The sequence below is a fragment of the Peromyscus leucopus genome, chromosome 1 (assembly GCF_004664715.2).
Source record: "Peromyscus leucopus breed LL Stock chromosome 1, UCI_PerLeu_2.1, whole genome shotgun sequence".
In the NCBI taxonomy this organism is placed as follows: Eukaryota; Metazoa; Chordata; class Mammalia; order Rodentia; family Cricetidae; genus Peromyscus; species Peromyscus leucopus.
In genome coordinates this window covers 153,454,896-153,473,032 of record NC_051063.1, presented here as the reverse complement: position 1 = coordinate 153,473,032, position 18,137 = coordinate 153,454,896, and the positions used below count along the sequence as shown (strand labels likewise).

At 43.8% G+C, this 18,137-nt stretch overlaps 1 long non-coding RNA gene across 1 annotated transcript; it reads left to right on the top strand.

Annotated features, from left to right (window-relative positions):
- Positions 1-25: 25 nt before the first annotated feature.
- LOC119087721 lies at positions 26-10,216 on the top strand. Its single transcript, XR_005091209.1, has 3 exons — positions 26-243; positions 9,125-9,224; positions 9,977-10,216. It is a non-coding gene; the product is annotated as an uncharacterized LOC119087721 (long non-coding RNA).
- The last annotated feature ends 7,921 nt before the right edge of the window (positions 10,217-18,137 follow it).

Genomic DNA, 18,137 nt, shown 5'->3' with positions numbered 1-18,137 from the left:
CGTGCCCCGCCCTCCGCCCCGCCCCCTATTGCTATTTCCCTCAGCCCCACCCTGGTCACCACCTCTGGTTCCCATTCTGGAGGCTCTACAGGTACCTGTTCAGGCTGTTATCCCAACGTCCTGGAGTGGGTTACCCCAAAGCTAGATGTCCTTGTGGAAATCTCTACCTCACCTCAGTCTCCCCAGCTGTAAAATGGAGTCAAGAGCAACTTCATCTAAGCATTTGGAGGCTTAACTGAGAAAGTAAGTCTTTAAGTATGCACGGTCCCTCCAGCAGAGGTTTGGAGGATGAAGAGCATTCTGTGTCATGGACAGCTTCACAGATGTTTAAAATGTCTGCTGCTCTTCAGTCATGTGCTCTTGAGTAAGGCACTTCTACCATCACGGCCTGTTTCCTCGTAGAAAGCAGAAGATGTGAGCAGTTGAGATGGCTCAGTGGGAAAAGTCGCTTGACAAGTCTCAGGACCCGAGTGTGTTCCCCAGGATCGTGGCAGAAAGGGAAAAGTCTCAAAGTTGTCCTCTAATCTACACACACACACACACACACACACACACACACACACACACACACACAAATAAATGCAACACAATACGTTTTTTTTTAAGCAGAAAATATATGAGTTCCACAGAGAATATAGAGATAAACTGGACAGGCCTCACCCTGCCCGTTTTGGTGGACTGCATGGAGGAGGAGGCATGTAGGTAAGTCTTAGACAGATTGGTGGGCTATGAAACAAGGATACTCTTGGATCCTGCCAGTCGGGAGCTCTCCTTCCTCAGAATCCAGAAAACAATGGGGCTTTCCTAGGCCAGCGCTCAACACAGTACTTTGTAATAATTCCTTAATGTGTCTGCAGCTAAGCCCAGCTGGGTTAGATCCTTAGAAGCAATTCAGAATAGAATTAAAAATATGGTGACTCCACATCCTATAGACCATGAAATAAGTGTCTGGAAGTAAAGTGCTGGGATTACTCATGAAAAAAAAATATCGCTTTGAAACAGTAAAGTTATAAGTGTATTGTTATTATTGTCAGTGGCCCTACTTATTGGGCACACTGTAGGTTACCCACAAAACCTACACCCAGTGAAGATGGGAAGCATATTGTATTTGATTTGGAACTCCCAGTGCCCAGAGCAGCACTGAGACTTGGAAAATACTTCCCATAATTACAGTGAGTAGATGGGTGGATGTACGAATGTGTCATCAACTTTTATGATGCCATGCAGAACAAAGTGAGTGACAAATAGAAGGAAGGGCAGGGGACTTCCTTCAGAGCCGGAGGAAAAGGCAGCTCATTTGGATAGGGTAGGCTGAAACTCGGGGAGGGTTCCAAAGAGGAGAGAACCTGTTGGTGTGGTCCCTTCCTTATCATGACCTAACTGGATGTCTGTTTATTGATTTATTGATCTCTTGGTGTGTGCTGGCAACTATGCCAGTGTTTGGCGTATATTATATCTAGTCCATGAGATGGTTCTGACCGATTCCATAAATTCCAAACCCTTTGGCTAGTGAGTGGTAGAGAGAGGATTCAATCCCATTTCTTTTATTGGTTAGTGCTATGGCCAATGCAGTTTGATTCTTTTATCTTCAGGGTTATTAAGGTGCTGTTGAACTTGAGGGAGGCTTGAAATCTTCTATTCCATGCTTCTGTTTTGATGTCCTAAAATGCTAGAGGAGTCTGCACTGAATACATTTTGACGCCCCAGTTCTTAGCCAGGCTGCTGATTCTACTCTACTCATGAGTTTTATCCCTCCAACAAGCTCCTTCAGGTTAAGATAAGCATATCCGTGTCTAATTCCTCTATGACAGCGAGCCTAGTGATGCTAAGTGCTGTCACTGTCTCTCACTTTTGAAATTACCTTTGTAGACATGCCTCAGTAGGAAAGCATGAATGCGTGTGCATGCTCCTGAAACTGCCTGGGCTTGAATCACAGCTTCTGTCTTAAGTAGTTCTGCAATCTTGAACAGGCTGCTATGTCTTTGTCCTTCAGTTCTCTCATCTATAAATAGGACACCATTACTTCCAGTACCGTTGAGAGAATTAAATGAACTAGTGTGTGTGTGTGTGTGTGTGTGTGTGTGTGTGTGTGTGTGTGTGTGTGTGTGTGAAGTGCTTACAGGTCAGCTTGGTACACTTTAGGCTTTGATATTAAAATTGCCATGCTCTTCCTCAGGAACGGGATTGGGAGAACATTGAATGGGACCAGCTGGGTGCTGTTGTGTAAAGTGGGAAGGATAGAGAGCCAGCAAGCCTGGCTTCTAGTTTACACTTTCTCTGTGTAGTAGATTCCCAAAGTGCCAGTTATTGTCATATAGATCTGAAGTTTGGAGCCTAAGGTCAAGGTCTTAGCAGGCTTGGTTTCTTCTGAGGCTGGTCTCGTTAGTTTGCAGATTCTTATGTTCTCCATGTACCTTCATGTGATCTCCTTTTCCTTTGCATATATTTGTACACTAATTTCTTCTTCTTGTATGGACAGGAGTTAAATCGAATAAGAGCCCACCCTGGTCATATTTTACCATTATTACCTTACATTAAAAAAAAAAAACTATGGACAAATACAGTTACATTCGAAGCACTGGAGTTTAAGATTTTAGTATATAGTCGGGCGGTGGTGGCGCATGCCTTTAATCCCAGCACTCGGGAGCCAGAGGCAAGCGGATCTCTGTGAGTTCGAGGCCAGCCTGGTCTACAGAGTGAGATCCAGGCAGAGCATTTTTCTGCCCATAACACTGTGCGATTCTGAGCAAACCATTTCCCCTTTTTGTTAAATGTCCTCATATGTAAATCTGCATGGCAGCTGAGGTTGAAAGTACTCTTTTTTTTTAAATGGTTTCCTTTAGCTTTGATCTTATAACTTTACTAAACAAGATTATACATTTTCTCTCTCTAATAGTCTTCCATAGGTAGCACTATCCTCATCCTACAAGCACATATTAACTTTCTCCTACATACCAGACATTGCTCAGCCTTGGGGAGGCATTTGAGCAACCAAAAGACCTGTTCCCTTGATTCCTGTGGCTTACTGTCTAGCACAAGGGGAAGGCTCTACAGCCAACTCACCAGTACTCCCCTCTTAGGGTTGTTGTAGCTGTTGTTGAGAAGATCATTATTTTTCTTCAGGGCCATGAGCTGTTGGCCAACATCATCTTCCCCCCCCCAGCCATCCTGCTTTGTACATATGGCAAGCAATGAAACATAACTAGAAGTGTCCAAACATATAAACAAATAAACAGCCACAATGTAAAAACGTGGTCTGTAAGGATGACATCAAAAGTGGCTCAGATCCGCAAATCATGCTAAGTGCTGATTTTGCAATGTTGAGAAATTATTTGATGAGTATTTCATATTAAGATTTTGTACTGGCTGGTTTTGAGGGTCAACTTGACAAGCTAGAGTCAATTAGTGTTCAATGGGGGAGGGCCCAGCCCATAGTGGGCGATGCCACCCCTGGGGAGGTGGTCCTGGTTCTATAAGAAAGCAGGCTAGGGGGCTGGAGCGTGGCTCAGAGGTTAAGAGCACTGACTGCTCTTCCAGAGGTCCTGAGTTCAATTCCCAGCAACCACATGGTGGCTCCCAACCATCTGTAATGAGATCTGGTGCCCTCTTCTGGCCTGCAGTCATACATGCTGTATACATAATAAATAAATAAATCTTTAAAAAAAAAAAAAAAAAAAAAAAGAAAGCAGGCTAGGTGAGCCAATAAGCAGCACCCTTCCATGGTCTCTGCATCAGCTCCTGCCTCCAGGTCCCTACCCTGCTTGAGTTCCTGTTCTGACTTCCTTTGGTGATGAATAGCAATGCTGAAGTGTAAGCCAAACAAACCCTTTCCTCCCCAACTTGCTTTTTGGTCACGGTGTTTTTGTCACAGCAATAGAATCCCTAACTAAGGCATATTTCCTAATGTCTGCTGTCACAGTATGGGTGACAACTGACTTTGTTCTGCCTAAACTTTGATTCTGGACTCATTTCTTCCTCTTTCTGGAAAGGATATGAGCATGTGTTGAGCAGGGTGCTGTGACTGTTATCTTTATGATAGTGGCACAAATATGGTTCTTTGGAATGCCAAAACAAAGCAAACAAACATTGATAACAATAAAAACAACACAGCCCACGTATTCATCTGTGGAGAGCTTCTCACACGGACCAGGTAGGAAATGCTAACACTCCATGCTCCAGGCTGGAGGCTAGCGGGAGGAGTGCTGGCTGAGACAAGTGTCAGCTGAGATTCTGATTTGTGCGTGGTACAAGCTAAAACACCGTTAGAGGCTGAAAGTCGTGGACAAGAGTCTCTGCTCTTTGGGCGGCAGCAGATAAAGAGAAGCAGAAATAACACCTGCCTAAGGGAGGAGTTCCAAAAGGCCACAAGACCCACTCAGCCTGGGAGGCAGGATGCGCTGCAGGGTTCCCTTCAGAAAGCCATGGAACCTGCTCAGATGTCTTCCTCCAATCCTTTGTCTTCTGCCTATGCACAGGTCTTACTCATGAAAAGTTAAAAACCTCTCATTTCATATGTAAAACATCAAGATCTAGTCATGAGATGTGAGCTATTTTAAGTAACACCATGAATGTGTGCTGAGCCAGAAGTCCATGTGTGGTTTATATTTTACATGCTAGATTTACTGGAATCGTGTGTGTGTGTGTGTGTGTGTGTGTGTGTGTGTGTGTGTGTGTGTGTGTAGCAGAGACAGAGTCGCTGGGAGAGGAATAACAGACACAATGTATTTCTTGTTATGATTTTGAGTCTTAGTCATCTGCAGTCACATTTTAGTATGTACTTTTAAAGGATTTTTTTTCTAGCTGTGTCCAAATTGTAACATCGATACCTAAGTTTGGGTATTAAATCTCCCTTGACTAATGGAGCTATGGTAAGGCTCCCATCTTTACCTTCCAAATGCACGATCATCACTGAGCACTTGCTTGCATACCCAGCTTCTCAGCCTTGCAGTTCCTCAAAGACACTTAAATATCCCCTCCTTGGGAGTGACCTTCCTGGATTCATAGACAGGTTAGGATGCCCCATCAAGTATATCAATAACCTTCTAATGCTTCTATCACAGCCACCACGGAGCAGTATGGCTACATTGAATTCACATTTAGAACATCTATGATTCTTACACACCATGAGAACCTGACTTGTCTTAACACAAACTTATTCTCAACACAGAACACAGTACAGGGCCCATGAGAGCTGCTCAAACTTCAGCTGTTGAGTGCAAAAATCAACTAGATAGCAGTCATCTTCATTTATATCTCTGGCAGCTAGCACAACTCAAAAACATTGATCTACATTAAAGAATCTTATCTCTGGCTCTATACAGTTTACAAACTAATTCACTCCTACTTAGGTTTAGGCTCCAACAGGACTATGGAACAGGCAGAGCAGGGATCAGCAGCTCCCTCCCCACCATGGACTTAGAGTTGTTATGAGCCTCAGAGGGATAAGCAGTTGTCCAAGAGCATCAAGCAAAATAATATCAAAGAGCTAAGGCCAAGAATACCCAATGGTTTGGGCAGCACAGTTTTCTACCTGTGGCTTTGGCACTACAGTCACTAGGGAGCATTAAGATCAGAATCCAGGAATTAGCTCCAAGTTCAGACCCTTTCAAAACTTTATCCGGTTGCTTTAAGTGTCATTCTCAAGCTCCCAGCTACTCTGGAGAATCAAGGTGAGACATGGGTTACAGAGCCCACTCTTTGCTTCATTCTAGAAAGGCCCTACACTCTGAGTTTCTGTGTTCTAATTGCTAAAGTGGGAATAGTAATAGTATCCGCTTCACAGAGGGTAAAGTGAAAACAATATTCACTCTTCTAGAACATGGGGGCAGCTCTGACTTTGTAGCATTTCATGGGCCCATGATCTACTCCTTGCTTGTCACTAAATCTATGCATCTTTATTCAGACTCTTCAAAGAGAGAAGCAACTTTGTAGTTATTTATTCAGTGACTCTGAGATTTCTAGTTACTTATCCATCTTGTCTACACAGCTGGGGTATCTTGTTTCTGCCAGGATCTCGAGGGCTTTAGGTAGGAACAATTTCCAGGAAAGGGAACTTACAGTACATGAAATTTGAAGCATTAAAATGTCATCCTCCTCTTCCCTCAGATCCAAACACATTCAGGATAATTTGTCAACATTCTAGGGCCACTAGAGAAAAATAATACAATAGGTGACTTAAAAGAACATATAATCATTACTTCACAGTTCTATAGACTAGAAGTCCTAAATTAAAATGTGAACAGGGCTATGGTCTCTCTGAAGTTCTAGGGCAGGAGCCCCTTGCCCCTTTCTCATGTCCGGTGGTCACTGGCAATCCTTGAGTGCTATGTCTGTAGGTGTATCCTTTCAACTTCTGCTTCTTCATGCCATTCACCCCATTTTTCTGTCTCTACACTGTTCTTCTATTCTTGTAAGGGTGGGGGTCACTGGTTTAGGTCCCACTCTTACACAATGTGAACTTGTCCTTACTTGATTATTTCTATAAAACCCCATTTCCAAATATAGTCATATTCACAGGTGCCAGGAGTTAAGACTTGAACATTTGTTTTTGGAGGACACAATTCAACCCACAACAGAAAGTGAGGAAAGGATGTGAGATCTCAACCAATTCATATCTATCTGAGAGGTTCTGAAATAGCGTCATGTTTGATGTTTGGAGAAGTGAGACATGAGCTAGAAATCAGTCTGAGATGACAAGTACTTTCTAGAGACAGAGGCAAAGAGAATGGGATAATGAAGAGCTTTGGATACCTGAGAGACAGTAAAGGCCACTGGGATCCTGGGGGTAGGGTAGGAAACAAAAATATCAGGAAATTGGGAGAAAATGGATTCTTGGCAGTACATATGTGACTCATAAGAATCCAGAGTAAACTTCTCATACCATCTAAGAGAGCATACCATCTAAGAGAGCAGAGAAATAGTAAGTTCTCAGAGGGAAGAGAGCAAAATGGAGAAGGGAAGAATGAATGAGAGAGAGGAGGAAGAGAAAGATTGGGAGAGAGGAAGAGTTAATTGGGGCCTGGATGACCACTGCCTCTATCCCACAGCTCAGCACTCTGGCAGTGTGCTTGTCTCACTGTATTGTGTCTGTCACTGCCTCCAATCTGTGACTGGCAGAGCCTAGGTCTCAATAAATGCTTGCTGAGTGAAGTGGGTAAAAATGGCCAGGAACTCTATCCTAAAGATATGGTTGAAGAGGCACCGTGGGGGGGGGGGGGGAGAAGAAGCTAGAAGTCAATCCAGAGCTCCAAATTCAGCTAGCCACATGACTCACTTTCAAATTCGGCATAGGTCCTTGCCCCATCAGGGTGGAGTTAGGAGAATAGTTCACCTTCCCCTTTCTTCAGGGAGCTGTGGACCTCTGGTGGAGGAAGCCCATTGGACAGGTGCTAGCACCAGGCATATGAAGAACTCCAATGTCTGGGAGCTTCATATAACAGAACCACGAAGAGCTCATGGGGCTAATATGTCCCCAGGGGAGAGTGGTTCAGAAAGACATTGTGTCTCTGGGTGACTTGAATGGAAGGCACTCGAGGCCAGCTTCCAGTTGTGATTAGAGACAGGCCACTTCACAGACCCATAGAGTGCCTTTTCCTAGGTCAGTTTCCTTCTCTGTTGGTGATGCAGCAGTTGAACCAGGTGATAGAGCTGTGTGGGGCAGGTGAAGGAACACTGGGCAAGATTCCCAATGTCCTTTACATCTACACAGTCATCACTGACATACTGCTTCAGAGAAGACAGTCAGTCTCTGGTCTTAGTTTCCTGTCCTGTCAAATGGATCTGTGGATGCAGCATACCTGAGCATACTTTGGAACGTGGTACCATGGGAAATCTGCCTGTGTTGCTCATCTTAGGGGACAGACAAAAAAAGAATTATCAGCTATAAGGCCAAGATCCCAGCTCTAAACACCTGTGGATACCTAGGGAGACTGTCCTCTGTAGAGGACAAGCTGGAGTCCTGCTTCCAAAAGAGGGAAACTTCCATGATGCTACTTTGTGCAGAGCCTGGGGTGAGGGACTTATGAATAAGGCAGAGGGAGACAGAAGGAAGTGCCCATGGGACACCCCTAAAGCCTGGGCATTCTACTCTCACTTCCTTTAGGTAACTCACTTATACTATGAGGAAGGATATTCAAATTGGTGAAAATATTCCCCCAAAAAGTAGTTATTTTAAAAATGTATACAAATGGAGTATTCTAATAATAAACATGACACTAAGAATTCTGGGAAGTCTGGGATAGATTAGAACAGTTACAGGTACATAGCTGTTTTCAAAAATCTTCAACACAAAGTTGATAATTTTTTAAACAATAGGTAATTTTGATTTACATATTTATTTACTGTTTAGTTAATTAATTAATTAATTGGGGGTAATTTACCAGCTGGATTGACCCAGATTTTACACCAGACTTCCAAGGACTCTAAAACTTCAGGGAATGGAGTAGGCAGAACACAGGAAGTAATTTCTGGGCCAATGTGATACCTCAGTGGGTAGTCCCGTCCACTAAGCCTGAAAACTTGATTCAGTCCCCAGAAACTACATGGTGGAAGGAAAGAACTGACTCCTGAAAGTTGCTCTTTGATTTCCAAATGTGTACTGTGGCATGTTCATGTCTCCTCACCCCCTGAAATGTGTAAAAAAAGAAAAAATTTCATAGTCCTATGGTCATTTAAAGTCTTGTACCCAGATCCTGCAAGGTGGTTCAGCAGGTAAAGGCGCTTGCTGTGCAAGGCTGATAATTTGAGTTCAACCCCCTGGGTCCATGTAAACACAGAAAAAAAGAGAAAAAAAAAGAAGCAATTCCACAAAATTGCACTCTGACCTCTACACAGGCACTACGCGCGCGCACGCGCACACACCCACACCCACACAGCACACTCATGTTCATTTAATAATAAATTTTTAAAATATGCTAAAAGTTCTCTACTCTGTGTGTTCTCCGAGGCAGGATTATTTCACTCTGTCACATCCGATAAAAGTTATCTTCATTATCTCCAGCGCACCTACAGTAATGTGTGTACACTCTCTATCATCCATAATTTCAGTTCTATTAAGTAGAACTCTATATCACTGTTGGTTCTGTTTGTCTTCACATACATTTTCAGTGAACTTTCTCTCTTACAGTGAAGTCTACTGATAATTGAATGGATGATGACGCCACCTCTTTCCAGTATGTTGACTTCCTGGTTAAACATCTTCAGTCATCTCAGCCATTCTTCAGTTGGTATGGAGACAAAGTGATGGGGATTGCTGATCTGGGAGACAGATGGAGCTAGCTCCTCGTCGGGGACTCATGCCCAGTAGCTGAGTCCCCTTAGCCAAGTCACTCAATTTTCACAGGTCTGCTCCTATTTTGTAAGATTTTTAAAAGCCTAAATGAGAGCACCATATGGCATGGTATGATACTTGGGGATGAGTGCTTTAGGTTATGGATGGTGCCAGAATCATGATTGGGTTAAGGATATGTTATCTAAAATTACTACTTTTTCAGGACAATTATACATTAAAAAGAAATGTTATTGAAATTTCTGTGAATTAAAAAAAAAAAAAGTTGGGGCTAGTGTGACCTGGGCAGGATGAGTGACCAGAAGGATACTAGAATTACAATATCACAATGAGGAAGCACCAGTCATGGAGGTTCAAAGGAATCTGCAAAATGAGAATGTCAAGGCCTCCTTTCCGGTGACTGGCATTGTGGGAACAAATTATGTGGTATCTGTGAAAGTGCTTTGCAGAATAAACACTCCCCTTGTTCCCAGCTTGCTGGAGTTTCCCCACGTTCAACTTCATATTCTGTATTATAGACACATATATACTCCACATTGTGAAGAGGAATCCACATGTACATGTGATTTCTAATCTGGTATACACTGTTACAGGTTGGATTTTTCTGAATTAACTTCCTCCAAGTCTAGGTGCCCCAGGAGGAGTACAGGGTCCATACCAGCAGAAAGTAACTTGATTCTTACTTTCCAGAATTGCCCAAGACTAACATCTACAGAAGGAGGAATGGAGAAAGATGTAACTAGAGGAACAGAGACATCAAAAGCCTCAGAAAGACAGCTGATCACCTGACCAGCTCTCAAATGATGAATTGCCTTAGCTCTCTGCCTTCAATATAACCTTTCAGCGAGAGATTAGACAGAGGCCCGTTTCTAGGATGTGAACCCACTTTTTCTTACATTGCTACTTTCTGAATAAAGCACTAAAGATTCAGTTCTCATCTCTGCTCATTGGCATCTGGGTGACAAGCAGCAGTGAACTCTGGTACTCTGGTGATATGATCATAATTTGTCAATGTGTCTGTTTCTTCCTGCAGACTGTAAGTCATTCTGTTGGGAAAATGTTGATTCTGTCTATCAGCCCTCCCCTTCTATGGAAAAGGGTCCTCCTGTTCTCACTCAGTACATGCCTGTTGTGAGCACTGGGTCCATGAGCCAGACCTGACTGACCAGTGAGGGGTCTCCATGTCTTTGTCACCAAAGCAAAGTCCTGCCACTTTACTAACACTGAAGACTCTTGGAAAGATAAGTTTCTTTCCTTTGAATTATGAATTTTAAGAATACAAGCTTGGACCAAAATTTATTTAGCTAGTATATTTTGAGGAACTAAATATTATCATGGTTGTGAGTACTTCATCATATCAATGTATACCTCTTTAGATATTTTCAACCCAGTGAATTCAACACAGGTAAATGGTTATGTGGAGTTAGAAGGACTGAGGGGAAAACTGAGACTAAGTTGATCCTCAGCTTAGTAACTGCTGGGGAGGCTGTCACCCCTAAGGCTGGAGATGACAGGTTGGAAGCTGTGTTAGCAGGTCCTGAATCTCAGGAGAGGGAGTCTGGGCTGGACTATGGTGATAAATTTCTTAGTCAAATACCAACCAAAATACTGTTATAAGGTTATTTTTAAGATGTACATAGCATTTAAAACCAGTAGACTTTAGGCATTTCACCATATGTAGTGTGGATAGGCTTCATCTAATAGTTGAAGGACTTAAGAGAGAAGATTGAGGTTCCCCCACCCAAACAGAACAGATTTCCTTCTCTTCAGCTAGCAATATAGAAATTCTAACTTTTGGATTCAAGACTGCGACATCAGTTCTTTCCCAGATCTCTTTCCAGCCTGCTGACTTGTGTCTTTCAGATTTGTCATTCCAAAACTGTGTGAGCCAATTCCTTAAAAACCTACAAACCATGTACTCATGAACCAATGTATGTATCTCTATTAACTGTCTACTTACCTTTCACCTTCCTGTTTATCATTTATGTGTTTATAGATTAATCATCTATCATTTATCCAGTCTTTCCTATTGGGTCTTTTTCCCTGGAGAATCATGACTATTTCAGAGCAGGGGGAGAAGCAGAGTAGAAATAGGGTTCCAGCCAAAGCTCTCAAGGCATTAAAAAAAAAAAAATCATGGAGAGCTTGACGGTGAAACTATACTGAGAAGTTTTCTCTGCTTGAGACAAAAGAGTAGGGCTCTGCAGAGGTGGATCCGTTGGCCTCTGGGCAGTCTTCTGCAGAAGGATGTTGGTACACACAGACTTGGTCATGTAAACTCTCTCTCTCTCTCTCATGTTCACATGTGGGCACCTATGTAGAGGTTGGAGATCAACCCTATACTGTTTCTCAGGTGCCACTCACCTTCTCTTTTGAGCCAGGGTCTCTTCATTGACTTGGCTATCACAGAGCAGGCTGAGCTGGCTGGCGTGAACCCCAGTGACCCACCTGTCTCCAGCTCCCCAGGACTGATGTTACAAGCATGAACAGCCACACCTGGCTTTTTAATGTAGGCTCTGGGAGATTGAAAGATCTTCCTGTTTACAGAACAAGCACAGAGCCAACTGATCTATCCCTGTAACTTGCTCTCTATTTTTAAACGGTGGTATTTTCATTCCAGAATGTTAACAAATACTTCAGGGAGAAAAACAAACCAGAATAACATAGAATGCCTTCATCATCTATTGACAAATTGGAAGGCACTTCTTAGAAAACAAGCTTCATGTCTTACCTGAAGGACACGAGATCCAAATGAAGGTTCTGGCCAGCTAACAGACCAAGTGACCTTTAAAAAAGTGTATGCCTACTTTGAGCTTTACTTGCTGGATAGTCTAGAGAGCTATCCAAGGAAGTAACTTAAAGTGTTCATTGCACTTCTCACACTTCAGCCCCCACACCCCTGCCCTTTACTACCAGGTAAGTGACACTTCCCCTCCAAGTTCCCTGTTGGTCCCTGGAAGCCACAGCTTTCTTTCTGTTCCCCTTCAGGGTTCCAAATGCCTCTTTATTATTGCATTATCACACAAGAGCCTTCACTCTGAGGTGAATAGCCACCTGTTTTCCCCCAGGACTCAGAGTCTTCCTGGCAAGCTAGTACATTAGTTTGCTTCTCTGTTGTTGTGATAAGTACCATGAGCATAAAGCAACTTGGGGAAGGGAGAGTTTATTTTATCTTAACCATGGAGCCATCTCTCCAGCCTCTTATTTTATCTTATAGCTTATAGTTCATCATGGAGAGAAGTCAGAGTGGGAGCTAGGGACAGGAACTGAAGCAGACACCATGGAGGAATGCTGCTTATTGGCCTGCTCTCCATAGCTCACTCAGCTTTTTTTTTCTGTTAATTTTTTTTATTTAAGAAAATTTTCCTCGAGTTGAAGACCCTGACATTAATCCACACACCTATGAACATAGATTTTTGACAAAGAAGCCAAAACTGTACCATTGAAAAAAGAAAGCATCTTCAACAAATGGTGCTGGCATAACTGGATGTCAACATGCAGAAGATTGCAAATAGATCCATATCTGTCTCCATGCACAAAACTCAAGTCCAAGTGGATCAAAGACCTCAACATAAATCCAGTTACACTGAACTTGATAGAAGAGAAATTAGGAAGCAGTCTTGAATGCATTGGCACAGGAGACCACTTCCTAAATATAACACCAGTAGCACAGACACTGAGAGCAACAATAAATGGGACCTCCTGAAACTGAGAAGCTTTTGTAGAGCAAAGGACACGGTCAATAAGACAAAATGGCAGTCTACAGAATGGGAAAAGATCTTCACCAACCTCACATCTGACAGAGGGCTGATCTCCAAAATATATAAAGAACTCAAAAAGCTAGACTTCAAAATACTGAACAATCCAATTAAAAAATGGGCTACAGTGCTTAACAGAGAATTCTCAACAGAAGAATCTCAAATGTCTGAAAGACATTTAAAGAATTGCCCAACATCCTTAGTCATCAGGAAAATGCAAATCAAAACAACTCTGAGATACCATCTTACACCCGTCAGAATGGCTAAGATCAAAAACACTGAAGACAGCTTATGTTGGAGAGGATGTGGAGCAAGGGGAATACTCCTCCACTGTTGGTAGGAATGCAAACTTTTACAGCCACTCTGGAAATCAGTATGGCGGTTTCTCAGAAAATTGAGAATAGGTCTTCCTCAAGACCTAGCTATACCACTCTTGGGCATATACCCAAAGAAACAAGGACACATGCTCAACTATGTTCATATCAGCACTATTCGTAATAGCAATAACCTGGAAACAACTTAGATGCCCCTCAACTGAAGAATGGATAAAGAAAATGTAGCTGGAGGGCTTCTCTCCAGGTTCCCCAAGCCCCGCAGTCCCACAATCCACTTATAAAATAATCACTCAGACGCTTATATCACTTATAAACTGTATGGCCGTGGCAGGCTTTTGCTAACTGTTCTTTTATCTTAAATTAACCCATTTCTATAAATCTATACCTTGCCACGTGGCTGGTGGCTTACCAGAGTCTCTACATGCTGCTTCTCCTGGCGGTGGCTGCAGTGTCTCTCCCCTAGCCTTCCGCTTTCCAGAATTCTCCTCTCTCCTTGTCCCACCTACCTCCTGCCCGGTCAAACGCACTCGCCAGGAACCCGCCAGTGTTTAAACCTGCGTTTTGCGGCGTCTAACTGCTCATATGAGACAAGAAGCAGGAACCTGGTTTTGGCTCTGTTTAGAATTGGTTATTAAATATTCTCAGGTTTAAGGTGGAAACTCGAGCCGTTGGGCGCCATTTGTAGCTGGAGGGCTTCTCTCCAGGTTCCCCAAGCCCCGCAGTCCCACAATCCACTTATAAAATAATCACTCAGACGCTTATATCACTTATAAACTGTATGGCCGTGGCAGGCTTCTTGATAACTGTTCTTTTATCTTAAATTAACCCATTTCTATAAATCTATACCTTGCCACGTGGCTGGTGGCTTACCAGAGTGTCTACATGCTGCTTCTCCTGGCGGTGGCTGCAGTGTCTCTCCCCTAGCCTTCCGCTTTCCAGAATTCTCTCTCTCCTTGTCCCACCTACCTCCTGCCTGGTCATTGGCCATCAGTGTTTTATTTATATAGAACAATATCCACAGCAGAAAATGTGGCACATATACACAATGGAGTACTATTCAGCAGTAAAAAACAATGATATCAAGAAATTTGCAGTCAAATGGATGGAACTAGAAAATATCATCCTGAGTGAGGTAACTCAGACTCAGAAGGACAAACATAGTATGTACTCATTCATAAGTGGATACCAGATGTGAAGGAAGGGATGGCCAGACTGCAACCCACAACTCCAGAGAGGCTAGCTAACAGGGAAAGACCCTAGGAGGGACACATGGACGACCCAGTGAAGGAGAAGTGGATGAGATCTACATGAGTGGACTGGGTAGGGGGGATGGCAGAGGGCGAGGAGTGGGGAATGAGAACATAGGGAAATGGGAGGGTCGAGCTGGAACAGGGACAGAATGGGAGGGCAGGGAGGAAGATACCATGATAGATGAGGACATCATGGGAAAAGGAAGAGGCAGGGTGCTGGGGAGGCTCTCAGGAACCCATAAGGATAACACCACCTTAGACTGCTGGCAGTGATTCAGAGGGTGCCTGGACTGGTCTACTCTGGTGACCGGTCTAGTGAATACCCTAACTATCATCATAGAGACAGATGCAGAGATACACGGCCACGCGCCAGGCTGAGCTCTGGGAATCCAATCTATGAGAGAGAGGAGGGATTCTGCAGCCAGGGAATGTTGATCATGATGGGAAGAAGTGCGGAGATGACTGGCCACACCATTGGAGGCCCACAAACTGTAGACTAGTGGCTGTGAAGCCCCCACGGACTGGACTAGGCCCTCTGGATACAGAAGATGGTTGTTTGTCTCAAACTGTTTGGGGAACACCCAGGCAGGGGAATCGAGATCCATCCCTGGTGCATGGGCAGGCTTTTGGGAATCCAGTACCTGTGGTGTGGCACCTTGCACAGCCTTGGTACAGTGGGAAGGGGCTTGGACCTCCCTAGACTCAGTGTGCCAGGCTCTGCTGACTCCCCATGGGAGACCTTGATTTGGGGGATGTGGGGATGTGGGGTGGCTTGGAAGGGAGGGCTGGGAAATGGGAGGATGGAGGAGGTGGGATCTGTGGGTGGTATGTAGAGTGAGTAGAAATTTTCTTAATAAAGAAAAATGAAAAAAGAGAGAAAAATAAAATATGGATGCCTGTCAAAAAAAAAAAAAGAAAGAAAAATTTCCACTCATTCTACATATCAATTACAGTTCCCCTTCCCATCCCTCCTCCTACTCCCCCCTGCCAGCTTCCCCCCTCCCCAGCCCACCCTCCATCCTCTCCTCCAAAAGCTGGTGAGGGCTCCCATGGAGAATCAGCAAAGCCTGGTAAATTCAGTTTAGGCAGGACCAAGCCCCTCCCGCTGCATCAAGGCTGAACAGGGCCTCCCACCATAGGTAATGGGCTCCAGAAAGCCAGCTCTTGGGCCCTCAAACAGACCAAGCTACACAACTGTCTCTCATATGCAGAGGATCTAGTCCGGTCCCATGCAGGTTCCACAGCTGTTGGTCTAAAGTTCCTGTCACTCAGTTTTTTTTTTTTTTTTTTTTTTTTTTTTTTAATACAGCCCAGGACCACCTGACCAGGAATGGTACCACCCACGGTGGACTGGGCCCTCGCATATCAATCATCAATAAAAAGGAAAAAGAAATGCCACATAGATTTGACTACAGGCCAATTTGATAGAAGGATTTTCTTTCTTTCTATTGAGGTCCCCTCTTCCCAGATTACCCCCTGCTTGTGTCAAGTTGACAAAAGACAGACCAGCACAAGTGGACTTTCATTGATCAAAGTGGGACACATCATCTTCTGTTTCTTTGCCCTGTCCTGACAGTCCCTGGAGATATGTGCTCCTGTCTTACTCAACCTGGTATTTGTGCATTCCCAGTTCATACACAGTTAAAAGCTCAGTTGTCTTTGGGGTTGTGGAAGTCGGGAAATGATATCTGCTTACCCCCATATGAATTAAAAACCCGTTAAGATAGATGCCCAGAAAAGCCAGGTGGACAGAGTTAGACATTCTGGCTTTATTCCTGACATAAACCTATACAATTGGAAATGGGGCGTAGGTCTTCTGGCCAGTGACTTAATATCTCACCTCTTCAGTTATACGTTTAGTCCATTGCAATCGTCACTGCTCCTGGACCGCTGTGACCACCTCATCACCTCCCTGGAATGCAGCAAAAGGAATGCTCCATGGGGACAGACAGATCCAGAAGGAAGAATGAGAGGCTGAATGAAGTATGCAAAGCTTGCCTCCTAAACTCTCTCACTTTTATATTTGAGATGAGGTAAGAGAGAGAGTGGAGGAGAGGGAAACAGAAATTAGGGAGAAGTGTTACAGGCTTCCTCAACAAGAAAGTATGAAGCCAAAGAGAGGAAAATTACCAGAATTGTTGGAGTAAATGAATGAATCAGCCATGTTTGTCTGGGCTTATGGGTTGAGGACACAGTCCATCATGGAGGGAAGTCATGGTGACCAGAGCAGGAGATGTGATGAATGCTGTTTTTCAGTTGTCTTGCTCCTTTCCTGCTTTTTATTCAGACCTGGGCACCTGCCTGTGGGGATGGTGCCACTCACATTTGAGTTGAATGTCTCTGAAAACATCTTCATCCATGTGTTCAGGAATCGCCTATCGCCTAGGTGATTTCAAATCCAGTCAAGTTGACAAAGAAGATTAATCATCATCGTCGATCAAATAATTAAAAATAACAGAAATTTCTTCCTTTAGTTCTAGAGGGCAGTCAGCATCCATGAGTGAAAATCAAGGTGTTAGCAAGGCACAAGCTTCCGAAGACTCTGAAAATCTGCTTTTCCAACATTCTTTGTCTGTTCTTTGGTCCATGGACACACTGATCTCTGTCCCATCCCCATACACCTCCTCCTGTGTGTGTAGAACCTCTTTGCCTGCCTTTTACAAGTGTGCACATGACTGATTTAGGGACCACTCTCATAATCCAGAATAATAACCCTACCTCAACAGCTCCAGTGTAAGCACAGCTGCAAAGGCCCATCTCCTTCCTTTACCATATTAGGTAATGCTCACAGATCCCAGGACTAGGACTAGACTATCTGTCAGAGGTCACGTATTAGACCAGCACTTGCTCTGCTGGCCTCTAGTTCCTCCCACAAGCTTTCTGTGAGCAATGTGTCAGGCTGGACATCAGGGACCCTGAGTCTTTAGGTCACCAGCATCAGTGCCAATACTCTCCCTTTTCTGTGCCTCTTGAAGATATGGATAATTGACCACAGAATTTTTGTCTACCCTCTGGTTTTAAACTTAGAACTCTCAACAGGGTCTTCTAGGAAGTTAGTGTGGATTGAAGCCTGACACCTCTCTTTTGAACTCTGTTTCCTCATCTATAAAATGGGAACATTCCATGCATATCTACCTCTTCATACAGTGTAAGACCCAAAAATGTAGAATGCTAAATATAAGCAAACACACACTAAGCTTTCAGTAATGCTAGCTTAAAAATAACATCATCAAGCCTGTAAATTGTGTGCTAACGTCTTGCTTGGCCCACAGTAGCCATCTGGTATGTGTTAATTTGAAGTCAGGGATGCACACTTGCCAAGCATTCAGCCACTACCAACTCTGTCTACTCAAATGGCATGAATCCTTCAAGGGCTAGTAGCTATGTACCCCACTAGATAGTCTTCCTGGGTGTGACAGCAAGTTCATTCTAAGCTCCAGCATCACTTTGCACATCCATTTCAAGCTTCCACAGCATAGACCCAGGGGCAAGCCCTTCTCTGTCTCTG